The sequence below is a fragment of the Epinephelus moara genome, chromosome 13, assembly GCF_006386435.1.
Source record: "Epinephelus moara isolate mb chromosome 13, YSFRI_EMoa_1.0, whole genome shotgun sequence".
Taxonomy (NCBI): Eukaryota; Metazoa; Chordata; class Actinopteri; order Perciformes; family Serranidae; genus Epinephelus; species Epinephelus moara.
Window position 1 is genome coordinate 34,258,927 of NC_065518.1, and position 26,581 is coordinate 34,285,507.

Sequence of the window (26,581 nt, forward strand, 5' to 3'; positions counted from 1 at the left end):
TTCTTTTCCTCGCAGATGACGGTTCGGGTTCATTCTCTCCTGTTGCGTGGTAAGTGTGGTCCATTCGCAAACTTTATAACTAAAAAAAACCATTCACTACTCACTATCGACGAACTACTAACACTCTCTGCTGTTTCCTCCTTCTTCCTTCCTTCCGCTGTCTTCGTTGGTTCATTTATACACACGAAACGCGTTCTCTGGCTGGCTGGATTGTCCGCTCGGTCTGCCATACATACATGGCGGCGCAAGATGGCGACCTCTCTAAAGCAAGGCCCTTGCTATATACATATATATAAAAGCATAATTATAAGGCTACGAAAACCAAACAAATTTTATTTTATAGCGATTATACACTTGTATAAACATATTAATGGGTAGAATATTCAGATTCAGATTCAGATTGACAATAAACCATGCCAAATATTACACACTGGCCCTTTAAAGGTACGTTAAGAGCTAAAAAAAAAAATTACATACAGAGAGTTATACACGGAAGATTACTGTAACAATCTCATAATACAAAATTAAATTCCATGACTTTTCCAAGACTTTCAATAATTTTGACTGATTCCATGACTTTTCCAGGCCTGGAAAATTTGATAGTGAAATTCCATGACCTTACGGGTTTTCCATGACCGCGGGAACCCTGCAAACACATATATTTTCGCTACAACTTTACAATACAAAACACTGCCACTGCTTTTAACAGCACGGACATACGATCTGCATTAAACATCTGCAGACACTGCACTCACATGGACGCACACATGGGTCCATTAACAGTACAACTGAGGGGACAAGTCCACACCCAGCACTGCGGTATGGCAGCTTAACTGGCTTGATCACAGTATTTCAGACTAGATTAGAGTGTAGAACAAGAGATTGGAGTATCCGCTGTCGACGTGTTAGCTATGCGTAAAATCTGCAGGATAATAAAAAATAGGCTACACACATACGTCCGCACAGGGGTTTGTGCACACCCTTGCGGAAAAGGTGGAAGGTGACATTCCAGTCGCTAGGGACCAAAGCAGACCCTCATAACCATAAGGAAACTATAAATAAAGGTCACAATTGCGGTCATGTCTTTATATTGCACAGTGCTGTGGTACAAGACACCACTGGACATGTGCAGCACTAATGGTCATACTAATAACAATAATCAACAATAATCATATGATAATTCTTGAATCAAATTTAAAGTTACAGGGTAGTAAATTTTAATAGTGTCTAAGCCAGTAAATAAGTGCCAAAAATCCACCCACCTGGTCAACTTTTTTTTCAGATTCTAAGGCCCACACTCAATATATAGTTCTATTGCTGCAGTAAGAATAAATGGTAAAAGTATATTTAATAAGAAGTTATTACCTGTACTTCTTGAGGACAAACTCAAACATTAATGCATGTTGTGTCTGAAGAAGAGGGGTTTGTAGTGTGGCCACTGCGCCTGTAAAACACAACAAGAAAATTACAGGTTTTCAAGCTGCAGAACTGAACTTTCTGTTTAAATACTATTAACCATGTGCGTGACTTAAATAATAAACAAAAAATGTGAGAATAACATAAAAATCTCTCCTATCAACAGAAAGCAGTCAACACTGCTATTCATGCCACACTGCTGAGACCCATGTTACTAGCTGGACTTTGAATAGGCTACTTAGAATTTTGGTGACATGTTTCACACCTTGAAATATTTCAATCTGAGTAGGGCTCCAGATTTACCCGCAAACAATGTGTTCTTTTTACTCTGATCTCAAAAAACAAACAAACAACTTTGAGGCAAAAACTTTGCTATGATGGTGGGATATCTGCTATTGAAACAGCTCAGGCTATCAGGACCTAAAGGAGCTCTGTGGAGTTTTTCACCTCTAGTGATAGGAGCAGACTTTAATGAGAGGGACCCTTTGATATCTGCACGTGGGTGACACAATACACATTCCTGTTTTACACTATTCCACTGATCTACAGGTGGCAGCAACAGCCAAGAAACACAGCAATGCATCAGCAAAGACAGGGAAGAAGAAGAATGCAAGCTCGTAAACATGGATGGAAACAATGCAAGATTTAAAATACTTTGATTACAATTGAAAATTCTCTTTGCAAATAATTAGGAAGGAAATGCATTAACCACATTTGTTAGAGCTCAGACATAACTTAAATATAACTTTAGTTTGTTCACAAGAAAACTCCACATACTCCCTTTTGATTCAATGGAATTATCTGAGCACAAATTGCAGGTGGAAAAGTGAAAGACACTGCATAACTCTTTAATATATGATCATCTAAAAAAATTATTAGCCTGCCATACTATTAATAACAATGGATTGTCTATTTTACCCTCACTCAGAAACAACATGCTAAATTCATTATCTCCAAGGTCATAATCAACTTTTCTTCATTTTCATGTCACTGTAAATTTTTGGCCGTACACACAAATCTTTTGCTGTTATTTCTATATATATTTTACAGGCTATCTGATTCATCTAATAAAAGAAATTCAGCAACATGTAATAGTAGGCCATCCTTATTGCAGCCCTTGTCACTTCAAAGATGAACTCTTCTTCTTTAAGTGTAGTATTTTTGTCTGCGTGTGTGTGCTGTGTACATAAAGATACATAAATAAGTTCATTCTAAAATATATGGGTTATAGTCCAGCTTTTCACTGATAGCAAGATCGGTTAAGCCTACTTTGCATCAATCATATTTATAACTGTCGAAGTATTAGAGCATAAACAGGAACACACCCTGTACAAGAGAAGTGTGAGAGGTGTTCTAAGTGCGCAAGAACTGCAGTGCTTTTAGGATCACAATCCTTTTAATGACAGAACTAATGCAGTGTTACATGTGGAGCTGAAACTCTTTCCTGATAAGTCAACTGACAGAAAATCATTAAACAACAAACTTGATGAGTGACTACTCATTTAAAAGGGGAACAGCGCCTAAGTTAAGAATTCCAATATGTTATTTTCATGGCATGGCTCTTGGTTTTGGGAAAAATGGTCATAGTTCCCCTTTAAGTCATTGTTTTCTACAAAACATTCCCAAGCTGAAGCTTCTCAACTGTGAGGACTGGCTGCTTTTCCTTATTGAATGCAGTGGTATCCAAACATTTTCCTTCTCTATCACTGAGTATACTAATGACCCCTGACATATCTTATGAGTATATCATATTATATACAATGACTAACAACAACAGTAGAGACCAACTGATAAACTGTACAATTAACCCAAACAGTGCATGAAATAACTGCAGGAAGTTTGTGTGTCCGAGCAATTTGGATGAATTTTGAGCAGATTTTTCTGTCCCTTTTCCTTATCAAAATCTTTCAAACCTACATTACCCACAATGCAACTAACTGCCGACAGTTAGGTCTGAGATTTTGCATAGTATGAAAGCTTGCAGCGAAGATGAGGAGCTGCAAGCTAACTCTGGAGGAGCTCCCTCTAGAGACACTTAAGTCTCTACAGTACTTTTTTTCCCCACATATGCAGTAGTACTCCTAACACCTGGAAACACACTTTGGTGGAACTGGTGGAGTTCCCCTTTAATATCTTTGGCTTGTGGACTGTTATGCAAAACAAGCAGTGTGATAACATCACACGGTCTTTAGGAAACAAGAACAGGCATTCTTTAAATCTTCTGTCATTTCATTGACCAAACAATAACGGCAGACTAGTTAAATGGCAGTTTTAAAAGTGTAATATTTGTGGAGAAGTCATTTTAGTATTTAAGGTTTTTTTTTATCTGTTTGAACCCAACAGAATAACTTTTACACCTTTATAAATGAGTAGGCATAATTCTATCGAACCAACAATGACATAGTGATGGAGGCAGCATCGAGACAACTTAAAATCAACGCAGGGAAATTATTATCATTATTATTATTATTATTGTTATTATGAAATATTTCCTGTGTGTGCAATTATGTACCTGATATAGAGGTAAAAAAGCCTTAACACCTAGAGCAGGGGTAGGCAACCTGTGGCTCCAGAGCCACATGTGGTACTCCTCAGTGGCTCCCAGTGGCTTTGACAAAAAACTATATTAAAATGAATAATGGTCATTTTTACATTTTTAATTGTCAATCATTAGTGTTGTATTAAGTGACTCTTACATTCTCCACCTGTAAAAATATGTAGCCCATACACAGAATAAAAACCATGTTTTAACATTTCATTAAGAAAATTGTGCGTCTATGGCCGAGCGCCTTTTACTTTACATTTTGCCAAGCCTCCATGGCGGTGGCTAGTCTTGAATATCCCTAGCAGCCCAGCAACTCATAAGGTTTTCAAGTTGACCACAAATCAAAATAGGATAAAAACTGTACATGAAAGTGGTCTTTGCCTCTATGAAGATTTTACTTTTTTACAAACAAAAACTGTGCTTTCAAACAATGTATTTTAAGTGTTTTAATTAAAAATCGTGACACACCAGAGATGGGATAATGCTAATGAATTTTCAAAATATTATCATATAAAAACTTTTTGAATCAATAATACTTGTCAAACATAAAGTGAGGCAGCAATTGATATTTAGAGCTCAGGAAATAAAACAATTATTTTAGAAGTGACCCTACCTGTTCAAGTTCTTTACACACATTTAATGGCTGAAAAATGTATGAAAATCTTTTACAGTACTTTGCATCATGCTTTAATTGTTTTCTAAGCTCCAAGCTCAAAATCAATTATGTGTTTTAGGTGAAAAAATCAGCGTTATCCTGCCTGACTGAAATTGTTACTCGGTATGACACTTTATGTGTTTTCACATGAATTGTCATTTAACTAGAACTGTCTACTGTCTACACTGTCTCACAGATTTGGCAAGTAATCCATTTCCCAATATTTTTTATCATTTATTATATTTTCAAAGATTCTATGTGCAGACAACTCATATAGGCTACTCTGTATTTCACGTGGAGCCCCTTTAACATGGAGACCCTGTGCTGAATAGGATTGACCAGCACACACTTTCAACTTATGAGGAAAATGGGAATCATCATTATAGGACCACAGATGTTCTGCAACAGTTCTGCAGTTAAAGAACACGTCACAAAGCTGCCGCAGACTTTTGTTATGACCTCTCAGAAGAAGAAATTTAAGAACAAGGAAGCAAATTGAAAAAAAAAAAACACCTTGAAAATAGGGATGCCCGATATATATCAGTCCAATAAATTATCGGTCGGTAATAGGACATTATAATTTTTATGCATTATTCCGATAATTAAAATGACAGCAGATAAATAATGCCAATATTACAAGGCCAAACTGCTTACATTAACTTAACAAGGGCAGCATCTGCACAGCTGACACAGTGAGTGTACCTTTAAACTTGGCTTGTGAGCCGCCAATCAACATAGAGAAGAATAACAACAACTGTAAAACACTGTCTATAGGGCAAAACATGGCGCTGTGTGGACATCTTTCACAGTTCCAGAGGAAGACAACAGGATTGTGCAAAGGGTCTGATCTCCGATCGCCCGACAGAGGTTGGACACGGCGTTAAAGGACCATCTCCAGAGGGTTAGCAAGAGCTAATTAGCAGCAGTGGCTTACATCCAATGACTCGACTCTGTTGTTAAAATTATTAAAAACCACTAGCCATGTGATGCTACAGTTAGCGATTATTCGTATGGTTACCTCTCTGGCTGCATGTGTGTGTGTGAGACACAGCCACTTGTTTGTCTGAGTTGAGTGCGAGTGTGTGAGGTGAATCAAAAGCGCATCCCTATTCTGCTTGGTAGTTGTAGGCTAGTCTGTCGGGGAACAGTGAGATAGCGTCTGAGTGAGTTTATGAAAATGCAGCTTGACGATATAAACATTTCATACACCAGATGTAACACGGACCTGCTGATGCACATTCAATCCATTCATATGAGTCAGCTGTCACTGTTTGTCTCTGTTAGTAGAGACTCCACTCTGCAGTGTAGTTTATACACTTTACTGATACACCAGGTTACTACACAGTTACACTGGGGTTCATAATTTCCCTCTCTCTTACTGTTAACTATAAATTTAATACTGATCAAAAGTCATTTTACTTTCACATCCTTGTATTTATTATGTTCATCTGTAGTGTATGGTGATATGGGGGTAGGGGTGGTGAGGGTAGGCCATTCGACAGTACCCCAGAATATCTCCTTTTTCACAGCCTGATGTTGGCAGGTACAAATGTTCTTTGTTTTTGTTGTGTTAGCAATAGTGATGTCAGTTTGATTTGGTTCAGTCAGAGTTATGGAATAGTACTAAATCATTCATATTTTCTCATTACTTCTTTCTTACCCTCAGGTGTACATAAACTACAGGTTATACACTTCTTTTGAAAATACAAAATTTTTGAAAAAAATCAATATCTGTGCATACCACTAGAAATGAAACTAAAGAGCCATGTGAAGCTTTTTTTTTTTTTTTTTTTTTTACTAAAACAATAACTTAGCTTCATAACAATAGTAATAGTTACACTCAAAGCCATCACTATGTGATACTGTGTGATATCAACACATAATAGTAACATAAATATATAATTGGCAACACTCACACAATAAAGCCTGTGACAGAGAGTTGAGGTTTTATTTCATTTATAACACTTTTTGTAGCTTTTTTTTTTTTTTTTGCATTTCACTATATGAGGTGCCAAGTGACAACTATCTGGTATGACACTGTGCGGCTGCAATGTTAAATAATTCTTAGACTTTTTAAAACCCTAAATACATTTTCATATCACCTGATAAAACAGATGAACAGATTCAATAAATGTGTTTTTTTTAAATGAACTTTTTCCTTATTTTTATTACATAAGAGGCTTTGGACATAAAAACTGCACGTCACGTCATTGGCCCTAGCCTAGTTATGAAGTCCAAATCCAAAGAGGCACAAGTCTCTAAGGATAATAAGGAATGTAACAGTGCGTAGAGAGATTTGTTGGCTTTCGCCACCAAAGCACCAAAGTTAAATTACCAAATAATCATAAACAGCTTACTGTAGAGTAGCCACCTGGTAGTTAAACGTATAAATGAATGTGAATTTTAAGCCTAATAGTACTGAAGTAGGCTGTGCTTCCTTCATTATAAGGCTAAAATATGTTTTGCAGCTCCAGACAGATTTTGCTCTTTTGATAGCAAAGGTTGCCGACCCCTGACTTAGAGTGCTGATTACAGGTTTTACCACCTTAATTCAACATTACACTTCTAAAGTATTAATGTTTTGACCTTCCAACTTCATATGTCTTAGCTGTCAACCTTGTGGATGTGAGGAAGCCATGTTGGGGGAAAAATGGCTGCCATGATTTTATGACTTAACTGCACTGGCTACTTCAAGACTAGTAAAATGTGATTTGCGCCAACACTGTCTTCACAAACACTCAGGCTGACTTCAAGCAGGTATACCACTAACATACTTGAAAACATGGAATTGATAGGATCCAAATCAAACTCAAGTAGTATACAGCTACTACTTAGCTTTTATTACTTCTATTTAAACTGGATATGTGAAACTAATAGTGTAGTTAACCTGGACAGGACTTTTGTGAACACCTGGGCTGCATACAGGTAGGCTACTCCGGCCCACCATCGAGATGGGATAGATAGAAACGAAGCTTAGGGATGAGAGGAAAAGTTGCATCGTCTCCTAACTGCAATTCCACTCTTCGTCAGTAACACAACACAGGCACAAGTACAACATGTTGCAAAAATGTGACTCTCAGCCTTAACCTTCCTACTCGACATCTTTTCAAAAACATTTAATTTGTTCACTTCTTCGAGTGACTTGCTCAATAGTCGCTTAAGTTTAGGGAAACGCGAGGGAACGCTGCATCAGTGGGAGAATTAAAGGCTGTAGACAGACAGCAACAAAAGACTACACAATGTAAGCAGCGATATTTTAATGCACTGTATCAATTTATGATCGGCACATGGAAAATATGGGAGCCGCTTAAGTTCGCGATGATGTTAGTGTCTGTGGAGTTTAATAACCAGTTATTTTACACCAAAATAAAGTCCACACCCACGCGAAGATATTTAAAGTTGCAGAAAATGTGTTATTTCTTACTATGAACTCGATGGAAGTTCAGGCGGCGTCCCGTCAACGTCCGACATTATGAAAAGAAGGTATAGGTTGAAAAAACACACAGCAGAAACATTTCCCTTCCTCGTCTCCTCTCTATGGATCCACAGCGACGGCGGCCATGACAGTCCATCCGGGTACTGATGTGCTCTTGACACTCATGTAGAAGCGGATGAATATGTATTGCTTGTCAAATACCAAACTAGTGCCGTGAAGGGCATATTTCTCGTAGTAAACACAGTTAAAACAACTTTGAAGTGAAAATGTATTCTGTTTAACCAGACGCCCATAAGGACCTGACGGTGTGTTCGCAGCATGAGCCCTACGTCATTCGTTGCCCGTGTGTGTGTGTGTGTGTGTGTGTGTGTGTGTGTGTGTGTGTGTGTGTGTAGGCTACTAGGTGGAAGAAGAAGCAATGAGCAGCAATGGCGGATATACGCCATTTCCTATTGAATCCGTTACATGTAGGCTGATATGCCTTTGTTGCTCCCTATAAAGTAGTCATTTATTTTTCTACTCTAAATACCTATATTAATCATGTCTCTCTCTCCTACTGTCCCTGTCTAATACACAGACAGACATACACTCACTCACTCACTCTCTCACAAATACACACACACACACACACACACACACACACACACGCAAACTTACTATAATGGCGGATGTGAAGCTGACACATTGTTACCTCATCATCCTACATTGAAACATTGCAGCATTGTAGCAGCTGTGCACTACCAATGTTTCACACTAGCTATATCAATATTTCTTGGTGGGTAAATGTGTTTTAAAGATGCCCGTTGAATTTTATGTGTCTCTGCTTGATTTCCTCTTTCTCTCTGCCCCTTTATGTATTGACTGAGCATTAGGATATGGACAGCCATTAACCATTTCAACTGAGACACTACCATAGAGTTGATAATTCAATTGATTATGACTCTGCTTAACCAAACACACAAAGAGAATGATAGAAACAAATAGAGATCAACTATTTGCCAGTAGACTATAGGCTAGATAAAACTTACATTTTTATCGCAAGCAGTATTGGGAAGGTTATGTTTGAAATGTAATTGGTTACAGATTGGTAGTGACCCTGTTGTAATAATTAATATAACTTTTAATTAATTTATTAAAATAAAGTAAATTATTACGTTTGATCACTCTTTGAATACTATTCTTCTTTGAGTTAAATGGAAGTTGGTAAACCAGCAAACAAAAAAACTGTAAATTTTCTCTATAATTATTGTTACTCTTCAATAATTAAATAGAGGCTTACCTAGGGTCCTTGATGTCTTACCAAGTAGATTAATGTTATTCTGTGCTAACTCTTGTCTTTCTCCTTCTTACCTGTGGCAATATATTAGTACATGTTTGACTGTTTCCAGTTTATCACAGTGTTTACATAGTCCAGTAGGATGCTTCCCTATTCTATGGAGGTCGTCATTTTGAATTAAAAACTGAGTAGCAGGTGGCACCTTGTATGGTAGCCTCGGCCACCAGTGTATGAATGTGTGTGTGTGTGAATGGGTGAATGTTACTCGTAATGTAAAAAAGCGCTTTGAATGGTCGGATGACTAGAAAGGCGCTATACAAATGCAGGTCCATTTGCCATTTACCATTTAATCCTGTATCCTCAGGTAGGCAATGACTATCTCTTCCCTTGGACTCCCACTCTGTAATCTACCAACACTTACATGTTTTTGAATACTGTAAAAGTGTCTTCCTGTGTCACCTAAGTTGATTACTTGCCTAAAGGAGCAGTGTGTTAGATTTGTGAGGATTTAGTGGCATCTAGTGGTGAGGATTGCAGACTGCAACCAGCTGAAACTTCTCCCATTTAGAATCCTTCAGTGTTCATTGTTCAGGAGGTTTTTAAGAGCCCAGTTATTCACAGGGCTTTCCTCTTCTCCAAAACAAACTGGCTCTCTGATTGTGCCCGTACCTAAAAACAATAAACCTAAGGAACTTAACGACCTGCGCCCTGTTGCCCTAACATCTACAGTAATGAAATGTTTTGAAAAAATAATTCTGAAACAGCTTTTATGAGAGGTCACACCATTTCTAGACCCAAACCAATTTGCATATCGTGCAGAGAGAGGGGTTGAAGATGCACTGCTGACCTTGACAAACAACATATATGAGCACCTTGAACAGGCAAAGAGTCTTGTCAAGATTGTGTTCATAGACTTCAGCAGTGCCTTCAACACAATCCAACCCCACCTGATGGTAAAAAAATTGGTAAACCTCGGGGTAAATCCAAGATTAGTTTTGTGGATTTATGACTTTTTGACTAACCGCAGTCAACAAGTCAAATTCAATTCATGTGTCTCATTATTAAAAGCCACAAACATGGGGGCACCACAAGGGTGCGTTCTGTCCCCTATTCTATACACCTTATACACTAATAACTGCCAAGCAACCTTCCCAGACCACACTTATTTTAAATATGCTGATGATACAGCATTAGTGGGGTTTTTAAAGTCTGACACTGCATCCCTAGAGGGTTTTGAGAGGGAGATGCAGGGTTTTATTAAATGGTGTACAGATAATTTCCTTGTGGTTAATGCGAAGAAAACAAAAGAGATGGTCATAGATTTTAATAAAAAGGGAATTATAGTTCCACCCTCAAATATCAATGGTGTAGTGGTAGAGCGGGTCTCAACATACACATATTTGGGTGTTGAAATTGACAACAAACTGACATTCAATGAATGTGCACAAAATAAGACCAAAAAGTTGCAGAAGAGGATGTTTTTTTTGAGGAAACTCAATCATTTTAGAATAGATAGCTGTATTCTTCAGATGTTTTACAAAGCTCTCTTGCAGAGTGTCTTATCCTTTGGCCTTATTTGTGCCTTTGGAAACATGTATATTCAGGATCAGAAGAAACTGCAACAAATAGTCAAAACAGCCAGTAGGGTCATTGGAGTTGATCAGGTATCTGTAGCTCAACTGTACAACGACCTCAGTCTAAAAAAGACAGAACAAATTCTAAATGACTTAACCCACCCCCTTCATCTGAAGTTTTTAAGAAGTAACAGGTCAAGTGGCAGAATCCTGCAGAGGAAAATTAGGACCACAAGGTATAGCAAGTCTTTTGTGCCTACAGCAATTAGACTGCACAACAATAGATTTAAAAATTCCTAAGCACTTTAAACTATGAGCATATATATGAGCATCCCACTATTTTATTTATTCATACATGCTTGTCATGTTTCCTCAATGTTCTTACTGTTTTGTCTGTCTTGTCCCTGTTTTTCTTTTCTAATGTTTTGTATTTATTGTTTTTAATGTTATACAGTAGGCTGTATAACAATGGTATGTGTAATGGTGACCACATGAATTTCCCACTTGTGGGATAATAAAGTTTACCTTGACCTTGACCTTGACCTTGCTTGTGGCAGAGGGGCTGCTAAATATGGTGGCCAACGTGAAAACGCAAATGGCCATATCTAGAGCCAGTGTTACATTTGTCTGTTCTGGGCTACTGTAAAAGATGGTGATGCAATGTGGTGAACTCTATGGATGAGGATCTGCTTCCTGTTTTGATATCAGGTGCCCATTCTAAGGTAACAAAAACATAACAATTCTTATTTTCAAGGGAGAATAAAGGAAACATACTTACATTCCATATCTGCCAATATGCCACCGTAAATCCTACACACTGGACCTTTTAACTAGGCAATAAAGCTAAAAAATGTACAGAAATACAGTATGTTAGGCCGCAAGAAGGCATTCTTGCACGGCAAAAATATCCAAAGCAGCAAAATGAGTGTTATGTACTTTTTACTGAAAAGAATAGATATTAGTAACTGTAATTTCAGAACTTATTTTTCTGTTACTCTAATTGATTACAATTACATGTATGTTGTCATTTAATTACATGTAACTAGTTACTTCCCAACACTGAAAGGTCAATATATTGTAGATGTTCTGGTCTTTCGATCAAGTTCCAGAGTCATCTGAAATTCACGGATGATTCTGTCATTGTGAGTCTGTTGCATGACAATGAGTGCAGCCATGGCCCAATTATTGATGAGTTTGTCACCTGGTGTGACCAATCTTTCTTGAAGCTTAACATATTCAAGACAAAGGATATGATCATTGATTTCAGAACCCATCCTTCAATCTATGACGTAATCATTAAAAACTAGGCTGTTGACCAAGTTGAAACCTACAAGTATCTCAGGACAGTCATAGACTCTAAACTGACGTTTGAAAAAAATTGTGAGGCAGCGCATAAAAAAGCACATCAGCATTTGTTTTGTCTCAGAAAACAGTGTCATTTTCATATCGATAAAACCATAACCATGGTTGACATGGTGAATTTAAGCTTCTTCGCTTTGGCCTTCAGTTTATGTGCCCTAAGTGCAGAGCAAAGTCATATAGAGATACTTTTGTACCTGCAGCTATTGCACTACTGAACAAAGCATGCACAAGTTGATGCACTTGGCACTTAACCTTTGGAGTGTGAATGTAGCAGCACTTTGTCATGACGTTGGTAGGTGTTCTTATACTTTGTTCTTATACTTTGATGCTGTTTTGATATGGAGTGATACTTGTTTTAATATAATTTGTTTTTATGTTCTTTAAATCTGTATTGTTGTGTTGTCTTGTTTTGGAATGCTGAGTTTTAAGTCTGCACCACGCATTTACCCTGGGGTACTACAAAGAAAGCTTGAACCTTGATATTCATCAGATGCTAATGTTTTGTATTTCAACTGGGAACCTTTAAAGACTTACAGCCATGTTGACTTGAAAGCTGAGCACTTCAGAAGAAAATTTTCATTTTTGAACATTTCCATGAAACTCCATGTGTCCATGTGTGAGATGATGGAATGCTGCAGAACAGTGACTGAGTTGGCCTTGTGGTAATAGTGGTGTTTCCTCAACTGCGGTTTCCAAAGTCAAGAAAAAAATTTTGAACCCCTAAATATGAATGGTTGGAAACACTACTTGTACTTGCTTGCAGATGACTCATCCAGTATGTAGTACAGTTAAGGTGTGGCACGTATGATGTAGCCAGAAATGTAGAAATATGGAGGGCATAAGCTCAAGTCCCCCCATCAAGACCAGACACCAAGGTCTTCACTTTTTCTTTAAATTTAGATCTGTGATTCCATGATATCATATTGTAATAAAGCTGGTTATTATTAATTTTTTGTTTGTAAACAGTGGATATTTCCCATTTATTTTGTTCCCCAAAAGAAAAGTTAAATTACATGATTCTAATGACAGTTATCATGTATATAGAAAAGTCAAAACTTACAACTAAAACCAAAAGTATCTACATGGTGGCTGAATGCTGAGATAGACAGAAATTTGGAAAACAGGAAAAAAAACAAAAAGAAACAAAATACCCCTTCCTCCTGCAGCTCTCCCCTCTCTGTTGTGAGCCCCTCCCACCAGACGACCACAAGCACCCTCTTCAAATAGTGACCCAGTGTTTCCCATACATGGATTTATTTAAACATATTTCATTATGGAGTTCAATCAATCAATCAATCAATTTTATTTATAAAGCCCAATATCACAAATCACAATTTGCCTCACAGGGCTTTACAGCATACGACATCCCTCTGTCCTTATGACCCTCACAGCGGATAAGGAAAAACTCCCCAAAAAAACCCTTTAACGGGGGAAAAAACGGTAGAAACCTCAGGAAGAGCAACTGAGGAGGGATCCCTCTTCCAGGACGGACAGACGGGCAATAGATGTCGTACAGAACAGATCAACATAATAAATTAACAGTAATCCGTATGACACAATGAGACAGAGAGAGAAAGACAGAGACAGAGAGAGATGCAGGACAGACGGTAATGACAGTAGCTTACAACAACATTAATGAAAGTAATAATAGTTGTTGTTGGGTTGTGCTCAGCCCTTTCTTGCCCCGCTCTCTTTCTGTTTATCAGACCACAAATGATAGAAGAATAAGCTACTAGCCACCCCACGGTCCCTCTGACTCGACCCCTGCTGCTGTGGACTGCTTCCCCAGGAGGAGAGCGGGCAGCAGCTCTGGGGATGGATCTTCGGCCACAGGCTGTAGCGACTCAACCCCCCCAGTACCGGGTGTTACAGCAGGCTGGTGGCCAGCGGCAGCGCCGGGTCTAACCTGTGTAATGACAGCAACAGAAAGTTTGCTGATCTGGCAGGGGTTCGGGGCTAACCAGTTCCCCAGAGCTGGGCTTTGCGCTGGCTGGATCCAGGTTGCTGTGGTCGCTGATGTGGGGAATGTCTTCAAGACTGCTGACTGCTCTCCACCTGGCAAGGTGTTCTGTAGCAGTGGGAGTGAGGCGGAGGACACACTGAGATTCGAGGCTCTAGCTAACATTAGCTGTAAACATAAACTTGAACCCGCTGCCAAGAGCCTTTAGCTCAGGCTAGCAGAGGGCTAAACTTTTAGTAACATTTTGTCTTCATCTCTGAAATGCTTCACCAATATCGACACATGTTTTATCTATTTATTGTCAGACTCTCCTTAAGACTTTTTGGTAAGTCTGTCTTCCTTTTTTGGGTTGCTTTGCAGTTTAGGCAGCTGTTGCAAAAGCTGGAATAGCAACTTTCTTTGCAGAATTCTCCACCATTGAGCCAGTTTTCACTGAAGGGTAGTATTTTATACACGCATCTTCGTATATAAAATATCAATAGGAATGCCCTCTCTGAAATTACCTTTTTTTTTGCCAAAATCTCTTGTCACAGATTAGATTTTCTAAAGCCAACAGAACTGAGAAGAGGTGCAGAAGTCTAGTTTTCTCTCAGACCACTTGAATTACAATATGCTTAAGATTCATCATGGGTTTTTTGGCCAGTGAAGCCAAAATAAACTTCCCATCCCAGCTTTAATTAGTTTAAAAATATGGCTAAAGGTAGTTGGATGCTGGGATTTAAGTAAATTAGCCTGATAATAATGGATCAGATTATTCAGTGTAATACAGCAAGTGTCTCTCGTGATGACAAACCCACAGAGACTTTACAACCAACTTTGCAGTTCCCAGCTTTTCAGAGCTGTTTTGGCTCTTATGGCTCAGTGTTTGGTTGTATGGCCTGCACATTCTACTGTCTTTCAGCAAAAAAAAAGCTCAGAGAAGCCTCCATACAGTACCTGCTCAGCACAGAAAGCACAGAACAAACAAAGTTAGAAACTAGCTGGTAAAGATAGTGGAGCATTTAGCAGCTAAGGAGACAGATGTTTTCCCAGAAGAAAAAATTCTGTCTGGAGATCAAATCGGAGATAATATTGGAGTTGTATCAATCAGGTGAGCAGAAACAGCTCCAGATGAGTGGTAATGATGCTCCGTGTCTGCTGGATGTGTAGCAGTGGCACAACAACTTTTTAATGAGATATCATGTCGTGGTCATAGGTGCGTGTTCTTCTGCCCTCAAGTGTCAGATATTCTACTAATGAAGCTTTAACATCTTACCTGACACATCTTTGTTGTCTTGAGAGACTGCTACTCTCCTACCTCAGGCCTCTGGTCAGACCAGTTTTGGACCCTGCAGTTTGCCTACCAGGAGGACATCAGAGTGGATGATACCATCATTTATCTGCCACACCTGGCTTATTCCTACTTGGAAAAGGTCGGGAGACAAGCTCAGGGCCATGCAGAGGAGCACTCCATGTTTTTCCTGGTTAACACATTCCCTGACCGGCAGGCCACAGTTTGTAAGACTAAGGAACTGCATGTCAGGAACTGTGATGAGCAACACGTTGGCCCCCCAGGGGACTGCTCTCTTCCGCTTCCTGTTTAAGCTAAGTTTACACCACATGACTCTCAAATCCGTCAGATCACTGTACAGTTCACACTACACAACTTGCTGTCTTGTCGTTAGGAGTCATGAAGCTCAGCGTAAGTTCAATCAGGAAGACTTTCTGCTACGTTCATTCACAATTCTCTCTCAATCCCACTCCCACCAATTCCTCCAATCAGCTGACTATGGGCGTTCTCTTTCCTAGTTAGCCAATCAAACTTTGCCACAGTCTTCTTCAGCCATTCATGTTGCTGCTGCCAAACTATTAATCTGTTCTCCTCTCTGCTCCTGTCAGCTGTCATTTTAGGCGGAACCATCGCGCCCTTCTCCACCCCATTTACCTCCAGTCACCGTATCCAGAGCCCAGGACAAGCTCATCAAAAAGTCCACTCCTCAACACATCTAGATCCTCAGCTCCATCTTCATCTCATCTCATTACCACCATTACCAACACCAGCGTGAAGACTCCATAAGGGGTGTCCCCTAATCTAATATGTCTGTACAACTCTCCTGGAATATGTGACATCACGTTGGGGTCTAATTGCCAAAGATTTTTCACATTTCTCATCCTTATGTGCACATGTAAATAAATATTTTTTTCTCAGAGAACCAGTCTCTCCTGACTGAACTGAAGTCGTTGTGGTTTTCACAATAAATGACGGACCAGGGGGTCAGACAGGGGGTCACATACTAAAAGATGTTTCATCAGGAGGAATCCCCGATGAGTATGTCATGTTTTGAACTGCAATCAGGGGTTGGACGGTGATTACTAGAAAATGTTAAAGTTAACAAGTGACAAAGCAGCGTTCAGAGTAAGTTATTAGGCTAATAATTTACAGAAACATTATGTACAATAGTCCACTTTCCATCTTCTCTTCCTCTTTCTCTGTCACTCTCTCTTTCGCTAGCTCTCAAACACACACACCTAAGAAAGCAATGTAGTGCCACTTGTCTCTTTCCTCATCCCATGTCTTGCACCCTCATTAGATCAGGGTAGGCACTGCCTACCTTGCCTTCCCTGGCCCCCTTGTGAATCACATTATCTAAACCAATAATATTTCATATAATAAACTTGTATGTTTCATGTTAATGTTTGTTCTTGTGTTTTCTATCTTTAATTTGTTTATTATTTTGATACTTTAGACATTACAAAGAGAAAAATAGTAGTTACGTATCAATTAGTTACGTATGAATCTAGTGCTGGAAAATGATTTAAATCTTTTTATTTATTTAGGCTATTAATCTTATGTATGCACATGGCATCAACAGAAAGGCCGAGGGAGGAACGACAGACAGATCTGGTGCCTGCATCCAGGCGCTGTTTCCATGTCACAAAATAGACTACAACTATCAAGAAGAATGGCGACACGCTATGATCCACCTTGTAATTCCTTATAATTTCACCTCACAGACTGATTTAGCATCTGTGCAACATAAAGACTGATGTCGCACTGTAGCCTAATTAACAAACAGATTAGACAGAGGAGCAGCTCTGTGTGTCTCTTTGCATTGCTGGAGAACGTGGGGTTGAGCTGTGCGGAGAGTGTAAGAGAGGAGAGATGCACACTGGTATGCATTATGTAAAGCAACTTGACCCTATATTGAAATAAACGGCATTGCCTAAATTTATATCTTGCCTGAATTTTATCGATATAGCGTACATAGTCGTTATATCACCCAGCCCTGCCTACCTACCCCTTTCTACCTGTCTATCTTTGCAGCTGTCAGCTCCTCCCCACCACCATCATCGTCATCACTTATCTGTGAACCTATAATCCTTGGGGTTCTCCAGACACCTGCTTATTTATGGTGCTACCCCTAATAAGTGTCAATCGAGGCTGGTTGCTATGTTGCTATGTTGTGTGCTATGTTTGTGTTTCTTCTAGTCTCCTACCACTCTACAGACAAAAAGTTGAACTGTTAATATCCAAAGGTACAGTAATTACATGTAGCTACTATAATGTAAAACCCAAAGCATTCATGTTATACAGAGGTAAGGGGAAGAGATGGCTTTGCACTGCAAGGTCCAGCAGATTGGGAGCTTCTAGACAAGAACTAAGTTTTATTTTACAGTTTTCTATTTTAAGATGAGAACTACTTTCTGTTGTGGCCTAAATATTGTTTCTGATGCACCACTACAGCTAAGTCTGTGTATGGTAGTATTTGCAGTCAGTGAGTTTCACAGATTCTCTGGCTACTCAGAATTTACCATTTAGGTCAGAAGCCAGTGTTACTATCCTGTCCTGCATACAGGGCATCTCACAATCTATTTAAACATTTTTTTTTTCCACAATGAGTCTGAAGCTCTACCTAATCTGAATCTTTGAGTAGAACAGCAAAGACAATGAGTGAGGCCTGCAAACAAGACATCCATTACTGGAGCCTGTTTAGGTAGTATTATGCATCATAGGTGACTGGATCACATGTGGACAGCTCTAGCCTGTCTGTTCACACCTGGCATTAGAATGCATCTCCACAAGTGTCCCAAGTGACCACTTGTGATCTGATCTCACTTCCCTGCTCCATATGCAAATAAACTTGTACATCATTTCCTTTAGCAAAAATCAAACGTTGTTGTTTTTAAACAGAGGGACGTTCATAGTGCTTTACCCACACTTACAGCCCATAATATTTCAAATGGGTTAAACCTTGTTTTATTGATTTCCCCTGATTATCCTCATCGCCATCCCTGTGTATATATACCCACCAGCTCCTCAGGTTTCTGCCAGATTGTCTTTGTTTCTTTGTGTCATAGCTTTCTAGCAATCTCTGTGTTTGATTCCCTGGATTTTTTTAACCTTGCCTGTTTTGGATTCACAGATTTTTTTTGCCTGCACCCTGTCTGTTTCGTTAGCTTCTTGGACTCTGAAGTAAAGACCATGCTTTCTTTTAACCCTACTCTACCTCTAGGGTGTTTCTCTGCATTTGAGTCTGACTTTTCACCAAAGTCATTACAGTATAATTGCAGAAACAGTTGGATAAGCAAGGATGTCAGCTGAGGAGGCCTTCAGCATGGCCCAGGACACATTCGTGTCACATGGTGGAAGTGATAGTTTTATTATTATATTTATATTTCATGCTTGTTGTGTTTTTTATATTGGTTGGTTATATTGGTTAATTTATATTGCATGGTTTTACATTTAGTTTTAAAGTATTTATTCTAGAGTTTGTTTTTATTTGCATGCTTTTAGTATGAAATTGCATTTGCTGATTTTTAATATATTTTTACTTCCTGCCGAGAGAAGTGACCTGATTAGCTTAAAGCCTCAGTGTGTAAAAATGGTGAGTAACAGTGACATCAGCGGTCAGATTCTAGATTGCAGGGCTCACTCGTGCTCACTCGCTCATCCCTCCCGTCGGGTAAGTGACGGTGGCCTCATAGGACAAAAAGCCTTGCGCAGACAGAGATGGCATCATCCTCGAGTTTTTCAAGTTTTTCAGGAGTAGGCCTATCTATGGATGAGGTGAATATTTATTTAGGAATCTAAACCATGTTACGATATTGTAGCGACCCTGCAGTAAATGTTCTGTTATAATGTCAATGTTCTGTGAGTTGTTAGGAGTGTTTTATCTCTAATTGTTTTGGTAACACGAGCAAACATTAGAACAGTAATGCTAAAATAACACATTTTATGTGATAGTCACGGCACAGTGCGGCAAATATAGGTTGGTACGATTATAATATATGCGTTTCCAGAGTGTTCTTCCACAGGAGTTCTTTCCACCTGGAATAAGCAACGCTGACATTCACCCGCGTTTTGTCCCGTCCTCGCTTATCTGATCTTTTTCTTTTATTTGGTGGCGTGGTTTCCCTCTTACAGGGCAAAAAATATGTGTGGTCCTCCATTTAAAGTGCGACAGAATCATAAAAGTACAAAGCAGGTACACGCAGAAGCGCCCCGGATTGAGCTTCACCTTCTCTGTCTCCAGTGACGGCAAGTTCTTGGTAAACGCGAAAGGCGAAGCGCATATATCCCTTTCGGCCACTGTATTCAAATATGGTGACGCAAGAAGGCAGCCTCCAGCAGACCGCGCCCTACCTGTGTATATATAGAGAAATCATTCTAAGCCTATGAGAAAGCTTCCATTTGTATGTGAATTGCATTACACTTTAGCAAATATACAGTATATTTATGAAAGCAATAGTTGATATTTGCTAATAAACAACCACGTAAATTACACATTGTAACTTTAAGTATCTGCACCTGGGAGCTTTTACCCTTTTGTGTACACCCCTTGTTTTATCCAATGACGCCCGAGGAGGCAGGAGGAGCAGAAATGGTGCGCTGGGTGACGAAGACAAAATGGCTGCTACACAGAGACGCCAGAGAAGCCAGGCACACCAGGGCCTCCAGTTTAGGAGCAGCAGGAGAATGGTGCCAAGCAGTGAGGTGACAAGAGCGCGAGGAGGAGTACTCAGAACGGTTCTCTGGCATCAAAAAGAGACAGGCAGAGTTAGGAACTCTGCCCTTAAGTGTGAGTACCAAAGCTGGCTACTATTGAAGGTGCTGTAAAAAAAGAAACTAGGTAGGCCCGGTGTCTTAGACTTGTTCCTGCTGCTCCTCTCTCCCGTTTTTGTCTACTAGAGGCTCTGGGGACAGGGGCAGAGGGATGAGGTGATCGGCGAGGCCCTGCCACGAGGACAGCATTCATCCAGCACCAACAAATCGGTTCCTGCTAATTAAGACACTGTAAATTGTCATATGAGACCTTTTTTAAACGACTGATCCAAATTTGTCCCTCTCAGGACATTTGAACTTCTTTTAAGCCCCTATTGTTTTTAGCCTGGGTTTTATTATTCATTCATTAATTATTGTAAACTTGTGACTGATTTTTAAGTCATCATCATTCTTCCTCTGGTTATTCCTGTGATGCTGAATTGCTGTTGCACACACTGGAGGATCTGAGTCTCCTCGGGAAGAACAGTATGTTCTGTCCCTTCCTAAAGAGTGCGTCAGTGTTACGTGTCCAGTCCAGATTTTTTTTTAAATTAGATTTGGACCCCAAGTGAGTGAGTCCACTCTCTTCACTTCCTCTCACTATATGATAAGTAGAACAGGGGACCTCCTGTTCAGTCCACCACCAGCTCTTTTGTCTTGGTGATATTGAAATTCAGGAGATTCAAACATTTAAATTCATAAAGTAGTTACACTGAATTTGGTATGGAGATCAAATATGACCTTTATGTGTCCCATAGTCCTTCTAGCCCTGAAGCTAGGTGACATAATGTGGCGGCAGCTCTTTCCATCCCTAATAACGCCACAAATTCTGCTAACCAACTGTTTAACGCTGCCTGGACAGCGTGACGTGTGTGGTTGTGCTGCTGCCGTGGTCCTGCCAGATGCCTCCTGCTGCTGCTGCCGTCATTAGTCNTTTAAGTTAAAACAGTTTGGAGTTCTACTCTTCCAATTCAAAACAATCTTCCATTCAGCAACATGACAAGCCAATGTTACGCATCTCTTTTTCTATCTATTTTGTTCCCTAGTATACACAGAATACGACTTAAGTGTATCAATATACCTTGTGAAACGCAGCCATGCCAGCATTTGTCTGAGATCGTCTCCTCCATTTTAATTCATTTTAATGGGGTAGTACATGCCCTGTGCAAAATTTTCATTTGAATGATTCTATATCGGACACATTTTGATAGTGCTGAAAGTTTGCCACTTGGCTGCAGAAATGGGGCCTTTTATGTCTTTCTCCTAGCAAAGTTGTGTAGGTGAGTGCATGTTAGCTGCTAACTGTCTGAGGGTCACAAGTTTATATATAGCTGAGACCAGTCTTTTTTTGGCAACACTGTCCCGTAGAGGGGTGTTTATATCCTTCTGAGTATGGGGTGCCGTTTGTAAAGTGTCTCACGCTGAAAATAACATCAACATTTTGCCACATTTAGCTTCAAACAATGTTTAAAAAAGTATTGTGAATTTTTTAACGTCACCTTTTACCACATTTACAGCAATATTTGTTAACTTAGAAATATATTAAATAGTTAAATCTAAATATTAAATGTGGCACCTAAATGTTAAATGTTAAATCTAAATATTAAATCTAAATCTAAATGCTAAATCTAAATCTAAATCTAAATATTAAATCTAAATCTAAATGTTAAATCTAAATATAAATATAAATCTAAATGTTAAATCTAAATGCTAAATATAAATCAGCGTGAGCCACTTTACAAACGGCACCCCATGTCTGAGTCGCCATTGACACAGCTTTACGGATTTTAGATTTCATTAAAGAATCACTTAGTTTGTACTCTCCCTTTAAATTATTATATAAAACTATTTTCTTATCCCTGATTATATTTCCCAGAGAGTTAATGTTGGAATTCTGCCATCTGGTGTTGACTAATGGTTTGCCTCCTGCTAAAAATAGAGGACTATGCCAGAGAGGACAAGCTGGGAAAGAGATTCCTACAATTGTAAGCCTTTAATGAACTAATTTAGCAATTCTGCAAGATAAATTAATAATTTCATTATTAAATTCTGCAGGAGGATTTGGATAAATCCATAAAGAAGCCAAAGATATGTTGTTGGTACAATTAGCAATAATTAATCCCACCAGCCATTCCCAACTGCCAGTTATATTAGTGTTACCATAACCCCATACTATAGGATATCTAGCTTTATAAGACAAATAATATTGGTAAATGTCTGGCACAGCCCATCCTTGTGTCTTGGCAATGAAAGTTTCTTTAGGCTTATTTTGGGTTTCGGGTTACACTACAAAAAGGATGAGAACAAAGATTTTAACTCCTTGAACCAATTTATCGGCATGATGAATGACAATCTTGGATCTTACCTCAGCCCATCACCACAGAGACATTGGCAAAGAAGACCATCTTTTTTTATGTCATCTGTAATTTTCCTTAATAAACTTGGGGCATTCAATTCATAGATTTTGGACAAAGGTGCAACAATTTTAATTCCCAGGTATTTTATTCCAGTTCATTTTATACCCATAGAAAATACTGAGAGTGTTAAAGCTATAGTGCGTAACTTCTGTCGCCTCCCAGCAGATAATGCGTTATTACAACTAATAATCCGGCGGCACTTCCATGTACACAGAGTAACAGTCGCCACACACCGTGTACACAGAGTAACACTCGCCAATCGCCACACACCGTACACAGAGTAACACTCGCCAGTCGCCACAGACCGTACACAGAGTAACACTCGCCAATCGCCACACACCGTACACAGAGTAACACTTGCCAGTCGCCACACACCGTACACAGAGTAACACTCGCCAGTCGCCACACACCGTACACAGAGTAACACTTGCCTTTGTGGTAGGATCCACTTCTGAACCGTGTCTCGGCCGCTTCTCCACCAAGTTGCTTTCTCTTTCTACCTGCGCTCTACCTCTTGCTATGACACTCTCTGCTCTTCCTCCCCCTCCCTTCTTGTTGTGAGGAAGCATTTCCTGTGCGCCAGCGCGGGAATGTCAGCGGTCGACACGCATACTAAAAATGATATATATTAAAAAATAACGCGAGATGTTAGAGGAGCCGATCAGCTTAATCAGCATTGTGTCATCTCCTGTAGTAGTGGCTTGGGTGAAACGGACATTTACGGACCTGTAGAAGTTACGCACTATAGCTTTAATAAGGCTTAGCACAAGTGGAAATTCAAGTGCTTGTTTTTGCACCATGTGACAAAGCTCTTTATGAGATCTGGGTTTCGATTAGTTACTGATTGTTGGCCACTTCAGTATCTTGGTGTCCAAACAGTTGACTAAAAATGAACTTAAGACTCGAAGGCTGCTGAGAGTCGGGTGAAAACACTGCTTACTCTTCCATGATATGATCCCATGTCTCCTTCATCTGCTGGTTCGCGAGATGAACTTCGGTTGAAAGTTCAGCTGGCCAGTCTCTATCTGGAGGCACAGGCAGAGACAAAGCCATGAGGCTGCATCAGCTTGAGCTTGATTCCCAGAAAGACACTCTTCTGTCAGAGGCATCTGGCACTCCCCTAATCTCCACTAATTTACAACCTAATCCGGTTGATATCAGTAAACATGTCCCATTGGTGCCAGTTTTCCAAGAAATGAAATGGACTCGTACTTAAGTGCTTCTGAACATATTGCTACAGCTCTTAAGTGGCCGCCAGATATTTGGCCTTTGCTGCTGCAATGCAAGACTCATGGAAAAGCCCTAGGAGTGGTGTCAGCGCTTTCCCTGGAGGACAGTTTGGATTATGCCACTGTCATGGCCACGATCCTGCATGCCTATCAGTTGGTGCTGGGAGCCTACAGACAAAAGTTTAGAGATTATAAAAAGTCCCGTAATCAAATATGTAGAGTTTGCTAGTGTGGCAGGTTGAGTGCTGCTCCACCTCCACTCTAAATCAGTGTCACCTGGGCCTGATTGCGCAGCGGTGCCACCTGTTTAATTGGCCCTGCTTTCGCTCATGCGCTCACATTGGCCTGGCGTTTATCGGGAGAGGGCTCTGTCTGGCGTGCTCCAGTTGTTGGCACAAAAACGGCAACTTGTAAGCGGCGTTGGCCGTGCTGTGTGTGTTTGCGCAACTTTGTGGAGATTGAGGAGTGTGGCATCTGCTCTCTGCCCTCACCGTAAGACAGTGACTGTGTGGGGCTGTGGGTTAAGCTCTCGTCCTCTCAGTATAACGAATCTGTGTGACCTTATTAGTAAGGGTATTGGTCAGAGGTATTTCCTGGGGTGCAATCCCCCTGGTGGCGTTGTCGTGCAACTTCCTCCCTCTCCATTAGGCCACAAGTTGGCGTTGGGATGGAGAACCCGAAGCTGGATATGCACACGGCAGAGTTACCGGGCGCACTTTAATCAATGTGCGTAAAATACTGTCACTGGCAGCAGCAGAAGACGGAGCGACCACACCGGGACTGGAGACCGTGGACAGCCGCGGAAATACCTCTGACCAATACCCTTACTAATAAGGTCACACAGATTCGTTATACTGAGAGGACGAGATAAGGTCACACAGATTCGTTATACTGAGAGGACGAGAGCTTAACCCACAGCCCAACACAGTCACCGTCTTGCGGTGAGGGCAGAGAGCAGACGCCACACTCCTCAATCTCCACAAAGTTGCGCACACACACACAGCACGGCCGACGCCGCTTACAAGTTGCCGTTTTGTGCCAACAACTGGAACACGCCAGACAGAGCCCTCTCCCGATAAACGCCAGGCCAATGTGAGCGCACGAGCGAAAGTAGGGCCAATTAAACAGGTGGCACCACTGCGCAATCAGGCCCAGGTGACACTGATTGAGAGTGGAGGTGGAGCAGCACTCAACCTGCCACACTAGACATAAGAGAAATCTCTGTGATAAATGGTGTTCTGCTTGTTGCTGCCCTCCATGAGCTCATGCTCTTAGAGGAGTTCAAAAGATGTCTGCCAGCGCACATAGTGGTATACTTAAATTAACAGAAGGTGAAGTCCTTATCTGCTGCAGCTGTCCTGGATGATGAGCTTACAGACAAGGTTATATACCCCTCTCCTTCCGGTAAAACCTTATTCAGTTCTAGTCACTCAGACCAGTATTAACAAAGCTCCTGTTGGCCATAAAGTGGAGAGGGAATATTTATATTGCCACGAAGCAGGGCATCTTATTGCAAACTGTTAACTGTTAAAACTTAAAGAGCAGCAGCAGTCATCTCCGAGCGCACAACCAAAAGGCATCAGGTTTATTAAATCAGAGTCAGGTAAGAATCTTGTGGAAATGTATGGCAACAAGACTCCAGATCCATGTTTCAAACCTTTCATTTTTGAAGGTTTAGCGTCACTTACTGGCGAAGCTGGTGACCAGCGTCCTGTGCAGATTTCGCGTGATACTGCATGTTCCAAATCTGTTATCTAAGATGAAGTGTTACCATTCTCTGACCAGTCTGCCTGCAGCTTTAGTTCTCTTTTGAGTAGTATCGAAATGGGCTATGTTGCCTGCCCACTGCATCATGTCCATGTGCAGTCAAAATTAATCTGTGGTTTCTTCCCTGTAGCTCTCTGTCCGGTGCTGCCAATCAGTGGCATTGCTATGCTAATGGGGAATGATATAACCAGGGGTAAGATAACTTTTTAGATTCTACACCCACAATCTCTGAGTGTGGGACAGTTTGGTGCTTTACCAGTGTGTTTCCCTCGTGCGTAATTACATGCACCCAGACTCAGAAACTTTGTGCAGAGAAAAAGACTCAAAAGTCAAAAGAGGGTGACCAGTCTGACAGTGTGTTAATTAAGGTTTTCACGGGAGAAATTAAACCCAACGCAAAAGTGGCAACAGAGCTGGCCCCAAAAGCTGAAAGTGGACCTGTAACGAGTATCAGCTTTTCATCTCCTGACAGGTTCTGGCTGCTGGTAAGTCGAGATCAGCTCATTGCTGCTCAGAAAGCAAACCAAAACCTACGAAAATGCTTTGCTGCTATGGTGAGAAGGCTACAGATCAAAGTGATGATGAAACCATAAGCTATTTTGTTAATGGTCACCTAGTTTAGCAGAAGGGTCAGATTGGAATGTTGTTCACCAAATTGACATACCCACCATTAATCATAAGCTTGTGTTAACTACTGATAATGTCAGCCACAACTGAACGTGTCAACACGGTGGCTTTGTTAGTGGATGTTGGTGTAAGACACTGATGCACCAAGACACTCTTTGCGTCAGTATGATATAGGCTGACCAAACGTCCTCTTTTGCCCGGACATGTCCACTTTTCACGTCCCGTCCGGGGCGTCCGGGGGTCTTTTATAAACTGATGATAATGTCCGGTTTTCCGTGTGTTTGTGTGTGTGTGT

General features: G+C 40.3%; 1 protein-coding gene across 1 annotated transcript in view; it reads right to left on the reverse strand.

The window, feature by feature from the left end:
• The window catches only part of si:ch211-214e3.5 (zinc finger protein 518A), a 22,014-nt gene extending 13,581 nt beyond the window's left edge, over window positions 1-8,433 (reverse strand). The window contains exons 1-2 of the mRNA XM_050060267.1: window positions 8,041-8,433; window positions 1,366-1,444 (exon numbers count right to left, since the gene is read on the reverse strand). The gene's annotated coding sequence lies outside the window, so the exon portion shown is untranslated. The remainder of the gene's footprint in view (window positions 1-1,365; window positions 1,445-8,040) is intronic.
• Between the last annotated feature and the right edge of the window lie 18,148 nt (window positions 8,434-26,581).